The following is a 17059-nucleotide window of genomic DNA, read 5'->3' as shown; positions in this document are numbered from 1 at the left end:
CCTGCTCTTTTTTAAAAAAATTTTGTGGACAAAGGGTTGTCATATCAGAAAGTGCAATAATTTAAGCAGATCCATAACTGGGAGGAATTAATAACAGAAAGTTGTTGTTGACACCAGGAAGTAGATTAGATAGTGCAATTGTGGTAATGAGTACCATATATGATAAGCCTGAGCCAGCTGGGTTATATTAGGCTGCTTGATACTTTGATCACAGTATTATTTCAAGGCTCGTCTATTTAAATTGCTAAGGTTTCTTGTCATCTTTGCGATTTAGACCGTAATTTCTTTTATTGCAAAAAAATTTTTTTTTTTTTTTTTTTTTTTTTTTTTTAAAGAAAGGCTCTGGCTAAACCAAAATTGTAAGGAGGTACAAGTTCAACAGCTAGGCAAACCTTAGAACTAGAAAACCTGTTCAACATAAAAAAATGGAAAGCTTAAAAGTACAGCAGTTGAATATTAAGTTCATCTGACCTTGCTTTTCTTTAGTTTTTTGCTTGGATCATAATTATCATATGGTAGTGAGTACCATAAGGATGTTTGGTATAATTCAATTAGTTACTGTTTGATATAAATGTGTGCATTTAAAATATATATTTCATGTTTTAAGAATAAAGCACTGCTCTCAGTTTCCCTTCAGCTGGTATTAAGTGGTTTTGATGAACATCTTTGAGAATTAGGAAAGATTTTTAACTACTTTACCCATAGTGAATGAATTATACTAATCACAGAATTTAATTTGCTTGATAAATTATCTCATTTGGCCTTTGAACTTGAAATCTTTAAATTTTAATTAGCCTAATATAGTTGAATGAAATTTATAGTCATCAATATCAGCACTTTTACTAATTTTCTATACTGTGGAAATAGTCTTTTACAGGTATTTATTGTTATCTTTGTTATGTATTTAAGTGACTGTTTTGTCTTGGAAAAATACTCATTTTGATTAGTAAAGGGAAGACTATGAAGGTTTATAATTTTAAGATACTGTTGTCCTTAGCATAGTAATAATAATAATAATAATAATAATAATAATAATAATAATAATGAGGTGACATTTTGAAAATTTACAAGTAAGTTGCTTTGTACTTTTATTCATGTGTTTTGATTTTTGAGTACTCTGTTATACTGTTGTAATTTGGCTTGAAGTTTCCAAATTCCGGTGTAACTTAAAGACACCTAAGAATGTTATTGTCTTTTTGGAAGTGACAATCAACAGCCTTTTTGTTTTTCCTGATAAAACAAAGGAGAAAAGTATTTTAAAAAGGAAAAGATTTGAATAATGCAAATACTGCTTACCAAGAGTTTGTAATATTATTTTTTTGAGAGTAGGACTGTACTCAAAGTTTTAGAAATTCGTGACTGACTGAATCAAGAAACACGAACTTATATAAGAGACAAAGGCATAGAATTAGAAACAAGCATGTATTATGAGCATAGAAAAATGAGATTAGTTAGATCAGAGACTTAGTTCGGGGAATGGTCTGAATAATAATAGGCTCAGATTATGGAAAACTTTGAACTCTTGAAAATGAAGCTTAGGTTTGAAGTAGTTGTGAATCATTCTGGGTTTTCTGGCAGAGGTGTGTTGATATAAAACCAATATTTTGTGGCTGAAGGTGGGGAAAACAGATAATGAGGGCTTTACTGAAATGTGAACAGTAGCAATGAGAATGAAAAGATGAAAACTAGAGAGAGGTAGAAGAAATGACAAAAGATTGAGTATAAGAGTACACTCATGTTTTAGGGGCTTGACTGAATATTATCAAATAACTTTAATATCTCACATATGAGATATTTGACTGAATATTATCAAATAACTTTAATACCTCACACATACAGAATTAAATTCCTGTTTGCCTTCCCTTCTATCTTGAATACTTTGTAAAAAGCACCTGTTCTGTGATGATAGTATGTATTACAGAGCAGATGAATTTAGTAAATGTAAGCTGCTGATAACCAGCAGGGGAATTCCTGTACTTGTAACAATATCAACTTCACTAAAATATGAAATATTTAAGGTTTTTCAATTCAGAAATTATGGATATCTTTTTGGACCATTTAAAAAGTACGTTCATTATGTGGAGTGGTAAGTCAGTGTAATACGTATGCAGACTGATATTTTTTAGGCCTGTTTTCTGGAGAGAGTATTAATCTTTACTATCAAGCTCCAAAAGACAGAACTAAGATTACTAAAAGAGAAATAAGATACTTTTTCAACACAATATTCCATTTATAGGATAGGATTCCATGGATAATTCTGCCTTGTCTCTGGAATAACATGATGAAAACGTAGAGGAGAGAGACATTAGTTAACCAAATAAAATACAGGTCCTCCTCAACTTATGATGGGGTCACGTCCCGATAAACCCAGCATTTAATACACCTAACCTACCAAACGTCATAGCTTTGCCTGTCCCACTTTAAATGTATTCAGAACACTTACATTAGCCTACAGTTGTGCAAAATCATCTGACACAGCTTGTTTTATAATAAAGTGTTGGCCGGGTGCTGTGGCTCATGCCTGTATTCCCAGCACTTCGGGAGGCTGAGGCGGGCAGATAACATGAGGCCAGGAGTTCAAGACTAGCCTGACCAACATGGCAAAACCCCTGGTGAAACTCTGTCTTTTAAAAATACAAAAATTAGCCAGGTGTGGTGGCATTCGCCTGTAGTCTCAGCTACTCGTGAGGCTGAGGCACAAGAATCTCTTGAAACCGGGAAGTGGAGGTTGCAGTGAGCCGAAATGGTGCCACTGCACTCCAGCCTGGGTGACAGAGTGAGACCCAGTCTCTAAATAAATAAATAAATAAATAAATAAATAAATAAATAAATAAATAAAGTGTTAAATATCTCACGTAATTTATTGAATGCTGTATTGAAACATGAAAAACAGTGGTTATATGCAGAGTCCCTGGAATGGAGATATGCTCAGCTGACACTTGAAAGATAAGAAGTAACTAGCTGTGTGAAGAGAGACAAACGAGGAAAACCAAGTGCTAAAGGCCCTGAGGTGGGAATGAGCTTGACATTGTTCAGGAACTTTCAGAAGGTTAATCTGTCTGAATAAATCCTGCTGAATGAAAACCAAGGGGCTGTGTTCTTCAGACCTTACAGAAGTTTAGGTTTTATTCTGTAAACTGTAAGAGACTACTAAAAGGTTTTAAGCTATCTGTAGTAATCTAGTTGACTTGATGACTATCATCAGCTGTCATCAATGTCTTTATAATTCTGTGATTTAATCTAGGAATTTTCATTTGACATTTGAAATATTTATGGGCACTCAGCTTGGTGATTGGATTTATTGGTGGTAGTGTTTACTCCAAGAAAGTTTATCCATGGCTACTAGATAACCTTTGTAAACAAGTGTGTCTGGAGTCTTTTTTTTTTTTAATGAACTTTTTGTTTTAGAATAATTTTAGATTTTACTGAAACGTTGCAAAGATAGTACAGAGTTCCCCTATATCCTTCAACCAGTTTTCCCTTAATATTCCCATCTTATATTACTGAGATACGTTAGTTTAAGAAACCAACATTGACATCTTACTGTTAACTTTATCTGGATTTCACCAGTTTTTCCAGTAACGTCCTTTTCTTTTCTAGGATCCAGTCTAGAATACCACATTGCGCTGGTTATCATGTCACCTTAGGCCCCTCTGGTCTGTGACTGTCTCAGTCTTTTCTTGTTTCCCACCATCTAGGCAGTTTTAAAGAGTGCTGGTTAAGTATTTTGTAAAATGTTCCTCAGTTTGGATATGTTGGATGTGTTTTCATGATTAAATTGGAATTAACAGATTTTTAAGAAGAAATCTCAGTGTTGAAGTGCCCTTTTCATTGCATTCTCCTGGGGTGGGGGAAGGGGGGGTGGTGTAACATGATACCCACATGACATCACTGGTGATGCTAACCTTGGTCACTTGGTGAAGGTAGTGTCTAATGTCTTTCTGAGTTACCTTACTATCTTGTGAATCTTTATAACCTAAGGAAGCATTAGGGCATGGATCTTTTGGTTAAGAAATTAGAAATTCATCGCTCTTGGATAAAACAACTTGAACAGCTTTTCTCCTTATATTGATTCTTGCTAATATTTTCATAGTCTGAACAACATGGGTAAATGTATAAATATATTCTGTGCCTTTATAACTTTTCACAAATGTCGTATGAAAATATGTATATAGGTATCTTGGTCACACTGTTGATTATCTAAATTCATATGGGTGGATTAGGATCCATCTCTGACCGAGTATGAATTAGATGTTGAAGAACATTCTTTGTAGATAATAAGCACTTCAGCATCAGGAATGTTTGATACAGCAGTTAGTGTTTCCTGTGGGCAGTGCTACAAAGTGTTATTGGCATAGTTGGTTTCCACTGCAAAGTACCTTTTGTACAGAGGAACTCTCTAGACCTTTACGTTTGGTATAATGTACCTTTGGCCACTATCATAGAGTACACTGTCAACGTGAGAGCTACACATTGCATACAGTCTACAAAATTATTTAAATAGTTGAAGAAAAAAATGCTTGAAATAATTTGCTTTAAAATAGCCGTAAGTAGTTTGTGTTTTAGATATTTGAAATGTATTAGCTTGACCTCTTTTAAACTGTTGAAGTTAAAAATAATAGGAAAGGAAACAGTAAAATTTTAGGGCTATTCCTTTGTTTTCCCTTTTATGCAGTTGTTCTTCAACGTTTATCTGATTATTGACGCCGAGGATATCTTCCTGTTTGTCGATTAACCTTACTCTTCTGTATGTGGAATAAAACAACAACTGTACATGAAGATTTTACTTTTAGTAAAATAGATATTTTTACTAGCTTTTAGGGAGAACACAGCAACAAGAAATTTTTCTCCTCTATCTTTTAAGCTAGAGAAGGTCATTAAAAAGTAAAAGACTTAGAAGTGAGCAGAGTGGCAAGGCAGTACTCTTGAATGGTAATCATCATCCTCTCCATTATTGTACTGGTAATGATAACATTACAGTCACAGTTGTAATTGCTAACATTTGTTGAGCGCTTGTCATGTACCAAACATTGATTGTGTTGAAGACTTGCATGCATTGAATCCATATGGTTCTTTTAAGAGTTGAGTACTGTTACTGTTGCCATTTTATTGAGGGCTAGAGAAGCTAAGTACTTTGTCCAAGAGCCTTTGCTACAATGTATGGAATCAGGATTCAAAGCCTGGATTCTTAACCACTTTATAGGACACCCTTTTGTTGATTGTTAATTGTCAGGAGGTAGAATGGAGCAGAGTATCAGAATGATAGGCAGAAATGATGTTATGTGGAACAGTTTTTATCTTCTTAGTCTTTAAGTCCCCTAAGGCAGGAATCCCCAGTCCCCAGGCCACGGACCAGTACTGATCTGTTAAGAACCAGGAGTGCTGCCTCCTGTCAGAAAAGCTGTGGCATTAGATTCTCATAGGAGCACTAATGTAGGGTCCAGCCCTACTGGGCCTGTGGGTTTTTCTCTTCGTGTGCGGAGACGAGAGATGGTAGAAATAGAGATACAAGACAAAGAGACAGAAGAAAAGACAGCTGGGCCTGGGGGACCACTACCACCTAGATGTGGAGACTGGTAGTGACCCCGAATGCCTGGCTGTGCTGTTATTTATTGTGTACAAGACAAGGGGGCAGGGTAAGGAGTGTGAGCCATCTCCAATGATAGGTAAGGTCACACAAGCCATGTGTCCACCGGACAGGGGCCCTTCCCTGTTTGGTAGCCGAGGCGGAGAGAGAGAGGGGACAGCTTACATCATTATTTCTTCTATGCATTTCAAAGACTTCAGTACTTTCACTAATTCTGCTACTGCTATCTAGAAGGTGGAGCCAGGTGTACAGAGTGGAACATGAAAGTGGACCGGGAGTGTGACCGCTGAAGCACAGCATCACAGGGAGATGGTCAGGCCTCCGGATGGCTGCGGGCGGGCCTGACATCGTCTTCCACAAGAGGTGGTGGAGCAGATTCTTCTCCCTTTCCCGGTCTGCTAAGTAGTGGGTGCTTGCCAGGCACTGGTGCTACCACTAGACCAAGGTTGGCTAAGTAACGGGTGCCTTCCCAGGCGCTGGCATTACCACTAGACCAGGGAGCCCTCTAGTGGCCCTGTCCCGGTCTTCTGGTCACTTCTCACCGTGTCCCTTCAGCTCCTATCTCTGTATGCCCTGGTTTTTCCTAGGTTATAATAGTAGAGCAAAGATTATTATAATATTGGAATAAAGAGTAATACTATAAACTAATGATTAGTAGTATTCATATATAATCATATCTATTCTACGTCTAATATAACTATTCTTATTTTAAGTATTTTCTTTATTATACTGGAACAGCTTGTGCCTTCAGTCTCTTGCCTTGGCACCTGGGTGGCTTGCCGCCCACACGCTAACCCTGTTGTGAACTGCGCATGTGAGGGATCTAGGTTGCACATTCCTTATGAGAATCTGATGCCTGATGATCTGAGGTGGAACAGTTTTATTCCAAAATCACTGCCACCGCCCCAACCCCCACAACCTTATATGGAAAAATTGTCCTCCAGGAAACTGGTCACTGGTGCCATAAAGGTTGGGTACCACCGCCCTAAAATGATTTCTAAGGTTTTTAGTACGTTGTCCTTTGTTATTTCTACTTGATTTTGGAAATATCTGTACTGTTGTTCTCTGTGCACCCTCCCCCTCCCCAGTGAATCAGCTTATGATGATTAAAATCAGCTTCTCATTGATACCATATTCTTCAGATTAATTCTGATGACCAGTTTATATTATATATTGCTCATCCATTGAGTCCCTACTATGCTAGACACTGTATAAGGCATGATATAAGGTAGAAACCAGTAAGGTAAATTTCAGGGAGTATGTGAAGCTTAGTTCCTGCTATCTCACTCTGTGGAGTAAGATTTAAATTGGGAAAATTAAAATAATAGGACAAACTTATCACAAGGCAGTACATGGTTGTGGCCAAATGACTGGTATAGGAAATGATTTCAGGAGATGAAGTCACTTCAGCCCTAGGTTGATATGATATATGTGGGATTTGAGGCTGGATCTTGAAGAGGGATTTGAGGCTGGATCTTGAAGACAAGTGATTCCTGCTTTTCTCTCTGACCTTATTTCTTGACACTACTTCCATTTCTTCTCCCGTTATGCCAGCCGTGATGAACCATTTGTTAACTACACAAACCAAAAATCTGCCTTGTTCCTGGATAGTGGATTATTCTGTTTTCTCTACCCCCTTCCCCATTCCAGCTGATCAACTCCTTCCCATATTTCAAGAGTAAGTTGAGACATTATTCCCAGACTTCACACACGTAACCCCTGATGCTGACCCATAGATCATGTCTCATAGATCATATGCTTGTCTCATGATGATTCTTACCAGACTGTATATATTTAAATCTTTCATTTAAAAAGAATTTTAGATTTACAGAACTTGCAAAGACCATTAACATGTAACCATAATATTTGTCAAAATTAAGAAATTAGAATTGGTACAGTACCATTAACTAAAATGCAGAATTTATTCAGATTTCTCCAGTTTTCTTACTCATGTTCTTTTTCTGTTGATGTGGGATGCAGTCCAGGGTGCCATGCTGGATTTCATTGTATCTCTTTGGTATGTTCCAGTCTGTTTCTTTTCCTAGTTTTTCCTGGCTGTGACACTTTTAAAGAGTGCTTGTCACCTGTTTTATACATTATCTGTCAATTTGGGCTTATCTGATGTTTTCTCATGATTGTAGGAAAGAATAATCCCCATGATTTGGGGAAGTATACAAGTAAATTGGCCCTTTCATTGCATCATCTCAACATGTCTTTAATGATGATGATGTTAACCTTGGTTACTTAGTTTAGGTGGTGACTGCCAGGTTTCTTCACTGAAAAGTTACTTTTTATTCCTTCCCCTACTATATTACTTAGAATTGAGTCACTAAGTCCAGCCCATAATTAAGAGGAGGGGAATTAAATTCTGTCGCTTGGTGGGAAGGAACATCAACGAATTTTTGAAGATATATGAAAAACACCCTAGTAATTAATATTATGGGGACTATCACACTATATCTTATCAATTATTTTTCACTTCTGCTAGACTGGATGCTCACTGAGCTCAGGGGCTGAGATTTATTTATCCCCAATATTTATTGTTAGAATAATGGAATATAATACATGCCCAATTAAATATTTGTTGAATGGATTCAATGGAGATTGTGAATTGCATACAAAGCTAAAGTAGCTAAATTTAATCGTGTAGGTATAGGACAATATTAACGGAATGATGTGAACCCTCCAGCCCCCAAAAAATTACTGTGTCAGTTTCCTTTGTTTTAAATTTGTTTGAAATTGAGGAATATATTCTTTCCTAAATTTAACACAATATTTAGAAAGTAATTTTTCTTTCTGGCTTTGGAGAACTGATTAGAATAAAGTAATTTAACAATATAAATTTAGACCAGAAGTCTTACTTTTTGATTAAAGATAGCTAGTTCAATGTTTTGAGTATACCCTATATTTAGAAGGGTGGACTGACCTGGGAAAGCATATAATTTGTAAGTAAATTAGCAGTGATAGAAAAATTCTTACCCATTTCTCAAAAAAGGTGTTTAAAAGCATCAATTTATTATGTTTACCCTAACTTTTGCATTACAAATGGACTCCCTGAACCCCAACCATGCTAAATTTAACTTTCATAGTAGTTGCCAGTTTTATTTATGGATGACTTCCGGTCTCCCTGATCAAATTATATAAATCTTTTTCTTTTCTTTATGTTGCTTGACTCACTAGAAACAGGAACAGTAAGCCATACTTGCATTTAATCTTTGTCTTTTTTTTGCTAAGTAGTAGGTAAAAAGTAGAGTGGATTTTCCCTTAATAACTTGAAGACTTTAGGACAGAGATGTCCGATCTTTTGGCTTCCCTAGGCCACACCGGAAGAAGAAGAATTGTCTTGGGACACACATAAAGTACACTAACACTAGTGATAGCTGATGAGCTTAAAAAAAAAAAAAAAAAAAAAGAAAAAAGAAAAAAAGAAAAAAATCTTACAGTGTTTGAAGAAAGTTTACAAATTTGTGTTCAGCTGCATTCAAAGCTGTCCCGGGCCGCAGGTTGTACAAACTTGCTTTATTTAGGAGATGGATTTTAATATTTTGTTTCAGCTGCTATTGCCACCATCCCAAGAAGGTTGAGTTTTCTCTACCTCCATTTTTCCCTAGGCAATTAATTTAAGGAGCTCTTGCTCCAGTGCCAGACTTCTAAGTGGCAACTTGGCACTGTTAAAAATACTGTCTTCTATTTTATTGTTTCCATTAAAAAATAAAAAACCTGCGGCCGGGCACGATGGCTCACGCCTGTAATCCCAACACTTTGGGAGGCCGAGCCAGGAGGATCACCTGAGGACCGGAGTTTGAGACCAGCCTGACCAACATGGAGAAACCCTGTCTCTACTAAAAAATGCAAAATTAGCCATGGTGGTGCACTCCTGTAATCCCAGCTCTCGGAAGGCTGAGGCAGGGGAGTCTCTTGAACCCAGGTGGCAGAGGTTGCAGTGAGCTGAGATCGCACTATTGCACTTCAGCCTGGGCAACAAGAGTGAAACTCTGTCTCAAACAAACAAACAAACAAACAAAAAAACAAAAAAAAAAACCCTGCATTGTCATTTGCCATTAAGACCCTCACCCTTAGAAGAGAATAATTAGAGCACCTATGCATTCATTTATATGTATATTTATTTTTATAATTTCAACTTCTAGATTCACAGGGTAAATGTACAGATTTGCCACATGAGTGTATTGCATGATGCCGAGGTTTGGGATACAGATGATCCTGTTACCCATGTAGCTGGCATAGTACCCAGTGGTTTTTCAACACTTGACCCCCCCTCCCTACCCACTCTAGTAGTTCCTAGTGTCTTCTGTTCTCATCTTTATGTCCGTAAGTACCCAATTTTTAGCTCCCACTTACAAGTGAGAACATGCAGTATTTGTTTTTCTGTCCCTACATTAATTTGCTTAGGATAATGGCATGCATCAGTGTTCATGTAGATTACCTGTTTTAGCAAGATTTAAAGAAAAAGTTTGTTGAATTTAGAGTCAAATGTCTAAAATTTGACAAAAGTTGTTGGGAAATTGAACTCTGAAATGGATGAAAATTGAAATGTATGTCATGATATCAGTAATTTTTTGTAATTCATATGCTACAGTTGGGTAGTTTAAGAATGGTGGACCTATAACTCAGTGGATTTAGGCATGTACACCCAAGTAAATATGTGGGTATGTGTGTATTCAATTTTCTTTTTTTTAAGACAGGTTCCAGCTCTATTGCCGAGGCATGATCTCAGCATGCTGCAGCCTCCGCCTCCCGGACTCAAGCCATTCTCCCACCTCAGCCTTCAGAGTAGCTGGGACTGCAGGCACATGCCACTACGCCCAGCTAATTTTTGTATTTTTTTTGTAGAGACGGGGTTTTGTCATGTTGCCCAAGCTGGTCTCAAACTCCTGAGCTCAAAGATCTGCCTGTCTTGGCCTCCCAAAGTGCTGGGATTACAGATGTCAGCCTCTGCACTCTGCCTATATATACATTTTTAACAGCTCCACCTCTGTTTCTTGCTCTGATGAGCCACTGGTATACAGTGATTTATGTCTCAGTAGAAAAAAAAAATCATCTTAAACAATGAAAGTTGGTAGTTGGCAACATGAAGTTGCAGAAAGAGATTGGTAGTGGCAAGAGGTTTTGAAATAGAGGCTATGGCATGGGCAAGGATGCTGAGAGATGCAGGTTATATTAAAATTTAGTCTTTCAGCTTCAGTTTCCTCATCTGTAAAACAGAGACAATTGACATCTACAGCATAACGTATTAATTGTGATCATTTTGGTCAGGAGTTTGGCTTTTATACTATTGATAGTGGGCAACCATGAAGGCTTTTTGTAAGTATCATGACATTATTCAGATCTGTTTTAAGAAAAAAATAATAGTTGAATGCAAGAAGACTAGTTGTTGGTGGCAGGAATGAAGATGGGGTAGATAGGAGAATGTGGTGTCTACTGAGGAGAGGGGTAATTTTCATTCATGAGTGACATCTAACTTGTCACTCATGACTTGTGGGCTAGGCTCATGAGTATCTGGAAAATTGTACCTTATGCCCCTTTTGAATGAAATGTGTATGGTTTACTTCTTTGAGTAATCCGTCTTGTGAAATTTATTTTACATCATATTGATCAGCTTGTTAAAGTCATGGTTAAAAAAAAAACTGCTTTTATAATTACTTTGCCTGTGAAATTGTAGCTACCTAGTAGCCATGATAATGGCCCTCTGGTATAATGATCAAGACATAGTCTCTGGAGTTAAACAGCCTTGGTGCATTTGAATCCAATCTGATCCTGAGCATGATAATTCTGCCTACCCTTAAGAGTTGTTCTGAAGATTAAGAAGGAGTGCATATAATACATTAAAGGCAGTGCCTGCTTTTTAGTAAGCACTTAATGTGTAGTAGATATTGTTATTTTTCACAAAAGTGTTGGTACAATTATTAGTTCATTGTGTGTCTGGAGGTATTTGAAGTATATAGGGTATGCCCCCCACTAAAGCATAATTTAACTTAATCAATTGAGATGCTCATCAAATTTCAAGACCAATCTTTATTCAGCAGACTAATTTGCATTGCATAATTCAAAGTAATCAGGGCCAGTTGAAATTTAGAAGCTTTTAAAACAGGATAATATTTAATAAGAACAAATAAAAGTTTAGGCCCTGAGGGGAGAAACATAAATCATTACCCAGTGTGAAGAGGATGGGCTCAGCTAGAGGTTTCTGGTAAGGGGGGTAAACATAAATTTGTAACATAATGCAGTGGGAATCTCACCTCTTTATAGTGGCTTTAAGGAATATAGGGATAGTGGCTTGAGTACAGAATAGGTTGTGGTCATCCCTACAGTTTCAATTTAATTCAAAAGCTGACTGGTGAAAGGACTGGACTTCCCCTTTGTTCCCAGTCATTAAGAAGATGTAGGTAGTAAAACAGTGGAAGAAAGAAAGCAAGTTTGTCAGCACTGACACTGATCAGCAACTGGGTTGGTGAAAGCAGCAATAGTTCTTCAGTATCCCATATGTTTGCAAGCAGGCATGCAGTTTTTTTCTTTTTACACTTAAAAAAACCCCCTAAAAATCTATTCTTTTTTTGTTTCTTCTGATTTCATCTAGGCCCAGTATTTCCTTTGGGGTGATCTGCCAACCCCTTGGAAAAAGGGACAAGCACACACAGGAGAAGAGGCACAGGTTTGGGAGGGAAGGAAAGCAGAATTTGGTTGGACACAGAGAGAGTGAGATTCACCAGGGATGGCTGTGGGTGGTGATGGAGGCCTCTCAGGAGAGAGATCCCAGCTGGAGAGGTGAGCCAGGGCTGTCCACAGTGAGACTACTATTACCTCTGTGCCCTAATTGTATTAACATGTAATATGGAGAGGGTTGGTGTCCTAGCTTTTTTTGTTTGCCTACATGTTCTGCCTTAACTGTCGGTTTTGTGTTTTCTTTTACAAAAGTTTTGTCACCTGTGCTTTTGACTTTTTTGTCTGTGCAGGGCTCTTCTGCCTCATATGTTTTGTAGTCAAACTTATTTATCATTTTGCCCTTACAAATTATTTAGATTTTATTCCTCGAGAAGACTAAGCATGATACAGGGATTAAGTAACGAGTACACAGTAGAGATTCAATATCATGCTAACAACAACAACAAAACCCCCCCACTATTCTGTAAGTATTCTGAAGCCTTAGTCATTGAACTCTGTATTTTAGGCAGAAATAAATTATTTCAAAAACAGTATGTTTACTGCATTGGAATCTGATCCTTGATGCAGTCATGAAGTATGCTTATCTTCTTTCAAACCTCAATCATTATTCCTAATTATTAGTTGTATTATAGAGCTAGTAAACTTTAAATAGTCTCAGGAAAGAACCACTCCCAAGTATTTTATGGGGAACTTTGTAACTATTCTCTTTTAACAAATTTTCAATTTAGTCATGTATCTATATAATTTTCAATTTAGTCATGTAGCTGTATAAACTTATGGTTTCCTGTTTTATTCAGTGGGCTATTAGCAAGTTACTGTCATTATTTAATGTTCAGTTTATCCCCAGTTTGATCAGTGGAATCCCATTCAAGGTAGCTTGTGCCCTTTTGCAATGTTTCCATCAATTATTTGAGCATTCCTCACTCTTTGGCATAATGTAATGTTTCAGGCTCATTTTGTACCTTCCCTGTCCCATCTCTGGATTCAGTCATTTCTCAAAGGAGCCCTAGATCCTCCAAGAGAAGAATGGTATTTAGATGCCAAGAACACCCTGAGCGTGCTCATTTCTCTTGGGATATTACTACTTGAAGGCCTTTTGAGCTGACTGAGCATGTATTTGAATATACAAATAACACACAGATAAACACATTTACATCTGTATTTCTGTATTTATTTATATTGAAAACCATGAATTTACACTGATAGCTCCAACTCCAGTTCATTACAACAGAGTTTATTCTACTTTTCTCCCTTTTCATATTTGTAATTCCCTTCTCTGATAGTGAAAACACTTGTTCATATTATTCTTAATACATTTAGTTATTTGGTTAATTTCCTTTTTATGTAACTAATTTATTTCTGCTCCCAAGCCTTTTCCTGTTCAGATGCCCTCCTCACCTTGCTCAGTCTCTGACTCCACATACCATCCCACTTGGGCTTTGAAGACCCATGCCAGGCCACTCATGCATGGGTTGCCCTGCCTTCTTTACCCTGCTCAGATGCTGACTCCTTGTGCTATTCCTCCTCCTACCCCCAATACCTTCCTCACTTTACTGAATCTCTGAATCCCCATGACAACCACTATCTTCTGAGTATTCCTTTCTTGCATGGTCTAGTCTCTGACACTCTAAAGTGGACAGGCCTCCTACTCTGATACCCTGCTTACCTGGTTGGGCTGCAACACTGCTCTGAGCCATTGCATTTTCTTCTCCCCCCAAGCTATAGACCTTTTCTTCAGAAAAAAATGTACCTGTGTGCCAAGTTATGCGTAAGAATTCAGGAGCAGTGGGTGTGGTGGCTCTGCAATCCCAGCACTTTGGGAGGCCAAGGTGGGCGGATCCTTTGAGGCCAGGAGATCCAGGAGTTCGAGACTAGCCTGGCCAACATGGTGAAACCCCATCTCTACTAAGAAATACAAAAATTAGCCGGGCGTGGTGGTGCATGCCTGTAAACCCAGCTACTTGGGTGGCTGAGGCACGAGAGTTGGCTGAACATGATGGTGGAGGTTGCAGTGAGCCTAGATTGCTCCACCACACTCCAGCCTGGGCAACAGAGTGAGACTGTCTCAAAAAAAAAAAAAAAAAAAAAAAAAAAAAAAGAATCAGGAAGTTTACCTTAGTTTTTTTTTTGCATTACATCATTTTGTTGCTGGACCATGGGATAAACAGAGGAGGTATGGAGATACATTTTTATTTTCTCATTCTCTGTTACTATGTTGGAATACAGCTATACAAGTCAGTTCTGGCTCATTCTTCCTTCTTTAAGGGATTACACTATCTGCCTTGCTAGTATATATCTTCATCTCCTGTAGTATATATCTCCATCTCTCCTGAAGATAATTTAGTGTTAAGAAAACTTCTTTTGGTAGAAGTTATAGATCTTTTCAAAAATAATTTACATGTAGGTCAGACATTTCAACATATAAAACAAAAAAATTGTGAAACAGTTAAAGGAAAACATGAATGAATGATTTCACCGCAGTGTGAGACCAGATATGACCTTTCCATGTATGACACAGAACCCAGAAGGCACAAAATAAATGGTCTATACCTAAAACAAATAAAAGTAAAAACAAATCTGTATGGCAAAGTGAAAGAGAATATTCGCAATTTAGCACTGACAAAAGGCTAAATTTTTAATATATAAATGATTTTTTTACTAATCAAATTGAGAAGGAAAACAAACAAACAGACCAGTGGCCACAGCAGGCCAAAGATGGTTTAGACAGTTCACAAGAAAAGATACAAATGGCACTTACATGTGCAAAATGATACCCAATCTTATTCATAATGAAAGAAATGCAATTTCAAATTATAACAAAATACGACATTTCACACTTTAGATTTGCAAAGATTAAAAGTTTTATAGCACGATGAATTTGACAGACACTGGAGGGAAACAGACACACTCGTACTGCTGATTGCTGATGGGAGTTTAAATTGGTACAAACTATGTGAAGAGAAGTTTGGCAATGTAAAAAAAAAAAAAAAAAAGGTTTGCTCATAATTCTTGACCTTGCAGTTTCTCTGAAAGGAATTTGACTTACTCATATTCATATACATATGTAAAGTGATATACATACAAGAGTATTATAGGAATGTTTAATATCAGAAGATTGAAAAAATCTTAATGCTCACCAGTAGGAGAATGATTGAAATATGATACATCTGGCCAGGTGTGGCAGCTCATGCCTGTCATCCTAACACTTTGGGGGAGACCAAGGCAGAAGGATCTCTTGAGGCCAAAAGCTCAAGGCCGGCCTGGGTAACACAGGGTGACCCCGACTCTACACAAAATAGCCACTTGGTGGTGCACTCCTGTAGTCCCAGCTCTTTGGGAGGCTGAGGCAGGAGGATCCCTTAAGGAATTCAGAGCTGCAGTGAGCTATGACCATGTCACTGTATTCCAGCCTGGGAGACAGAGCAAGACCCTGTCTCTTAAAAAAAAAAAGAAATATACATAAAGCAGAAAGAGTGGTTATCTCTGTATAAGAGAGATACCAGCGGGAGGGAGACCTAGTTTTTTTGAAACATAGGTTTCCATTTAAAGTGCCACAGTGGACTATTGACATTAACAGATTTATCATTCTTACTTCCAGCATGGTGACAGAATATATAATCATTTTGGTGAAATTAGCTTAGCATGCCACCCAGTTCAGCATTTAACATCTACTTATCAATGCAGCAGTGTGTTTCTGTATTTGTTACCATGCAGGTGGTGCCATTTTAAAAGTGATCGAAACTTTATTTCTGGAAAAAAAAATGGCCCTGAAGAGTAGCACTCCTCACTCTTAAGGAGCTCACTCTGTTGAGCTAACAAGCAGTTGCTAAAATTTTCTGATGTCAAACGATACTTAGTTATAAAATTAAGAATGTAGTTTCCTAAAAATTGAACATTCTTTATATTTCAGTTATACTTTAGGTCTATTTGATTATTTAACATAACCAAATTTAGTACTTTGACTTCCAAATATATTCCTGCCTTATTGTCACTGAAGGCGAAAAACTTACTTAGGGTTCAGGAAGGATAACATTTTTATTTAATTATATGCTTTTCAAGATATGAACTTTGAATATTTAAAGATTTGGGTTATAAAAAATCTTCTCTACAAAGTAAGTTACTTTGGCATATATAAATTAATTCCATTTTATTCCGAAGTAGAAAGAGCAGGAAGTATGGTATTGATACAAAGATAAAATTAATTTATATTGATACAAAGATAAAATTGACTTAAGCTTTGTGCCAGTTAGAAGAACTTGGGGCTTATTAAGAAAATAGCTTCTCAACAGATTGTGAAAACCAGCTGAAGTCCTGTTGTTTTCTTAGTGTCTCAAATTTGATATTAAACTACTATTTTAATATTTTAGTTTGGAGAATAAACTCATTAAACATTATGAATACAGTCTTTTAAAATAAATGTCTGAGTGCCACAATATAAAGTGAAAATATAATCTGAGTGGAAGGAAAGGTGTTTGTTTTCTGTAGGACAAACTGTACTTTTCCTGAGTGTTCTTTAATTATGCTGTGAAATCCTGTCTTAATTAAGTAAGTCTCAGTCATTTATCATACGAAAGCATTCTCTAAATGTTTTGCTCAAGTTCCAGTTAGGTTAGATTTTAAAACAATATTTACCTTTATTCAAAGTTAATAAGCTAGGTGGTCTTTTCTCTAAATTAGAAGATTTAATTGGTCTTTATCATATTGATGCTTTTTTTCATATAATCAAGGCCCTAGAAAAATATGTAGCTTGTATTTTTGTAAATATATAATCTTTTAAATGTGCTGAGAGTT

At 37.0% G+C, this 17059-nt stretch overlaps 1 protein-coding gene and 1 long non-coding RNA gene across 2 annotated transcripts in view; both read left to right on the top strand.

The window, feature by feature from the left end:
* EIF3H (eukaryotic translation initiation factor 3 subunit H) overlaps window positions 1–17059 on the top strand; it is a 110368-nt gene that overhangs the window by 46906 nt on the left and 46403 nt on the right. The window lies entirely within an intron of this gene.
* Window positions 7058–15722, top strand: LOC129047515 (uncharacterized). Its single transcript, XR_008509251.1, has 2 exons — window positions 7058–7604; window positions 12183–15722. It is a non-coding gene; the product is annotated as an uncharacterized LOC129047515 (long non-coding RNA).

The sequence above is a fragment of the Pongo abelii genome, chromosome 7 (genome assembly GCF_028885655.2).
Source record: "Pongo abelii isolate AG06213 chromosome 7, NHGRI_mPonAbe1-v2.0_pri, whole genome shotgun sequence".
Taxonomy (NCBI): domain Eukaryota; kingdom Metazoa; phylum Chordata; class Mammalia; order Primates; family Hominidae; genus Pongo; species Pongo abelii.
This window is presented reverse-complemented; position numbering and strand designations above follow the sequence as displayed.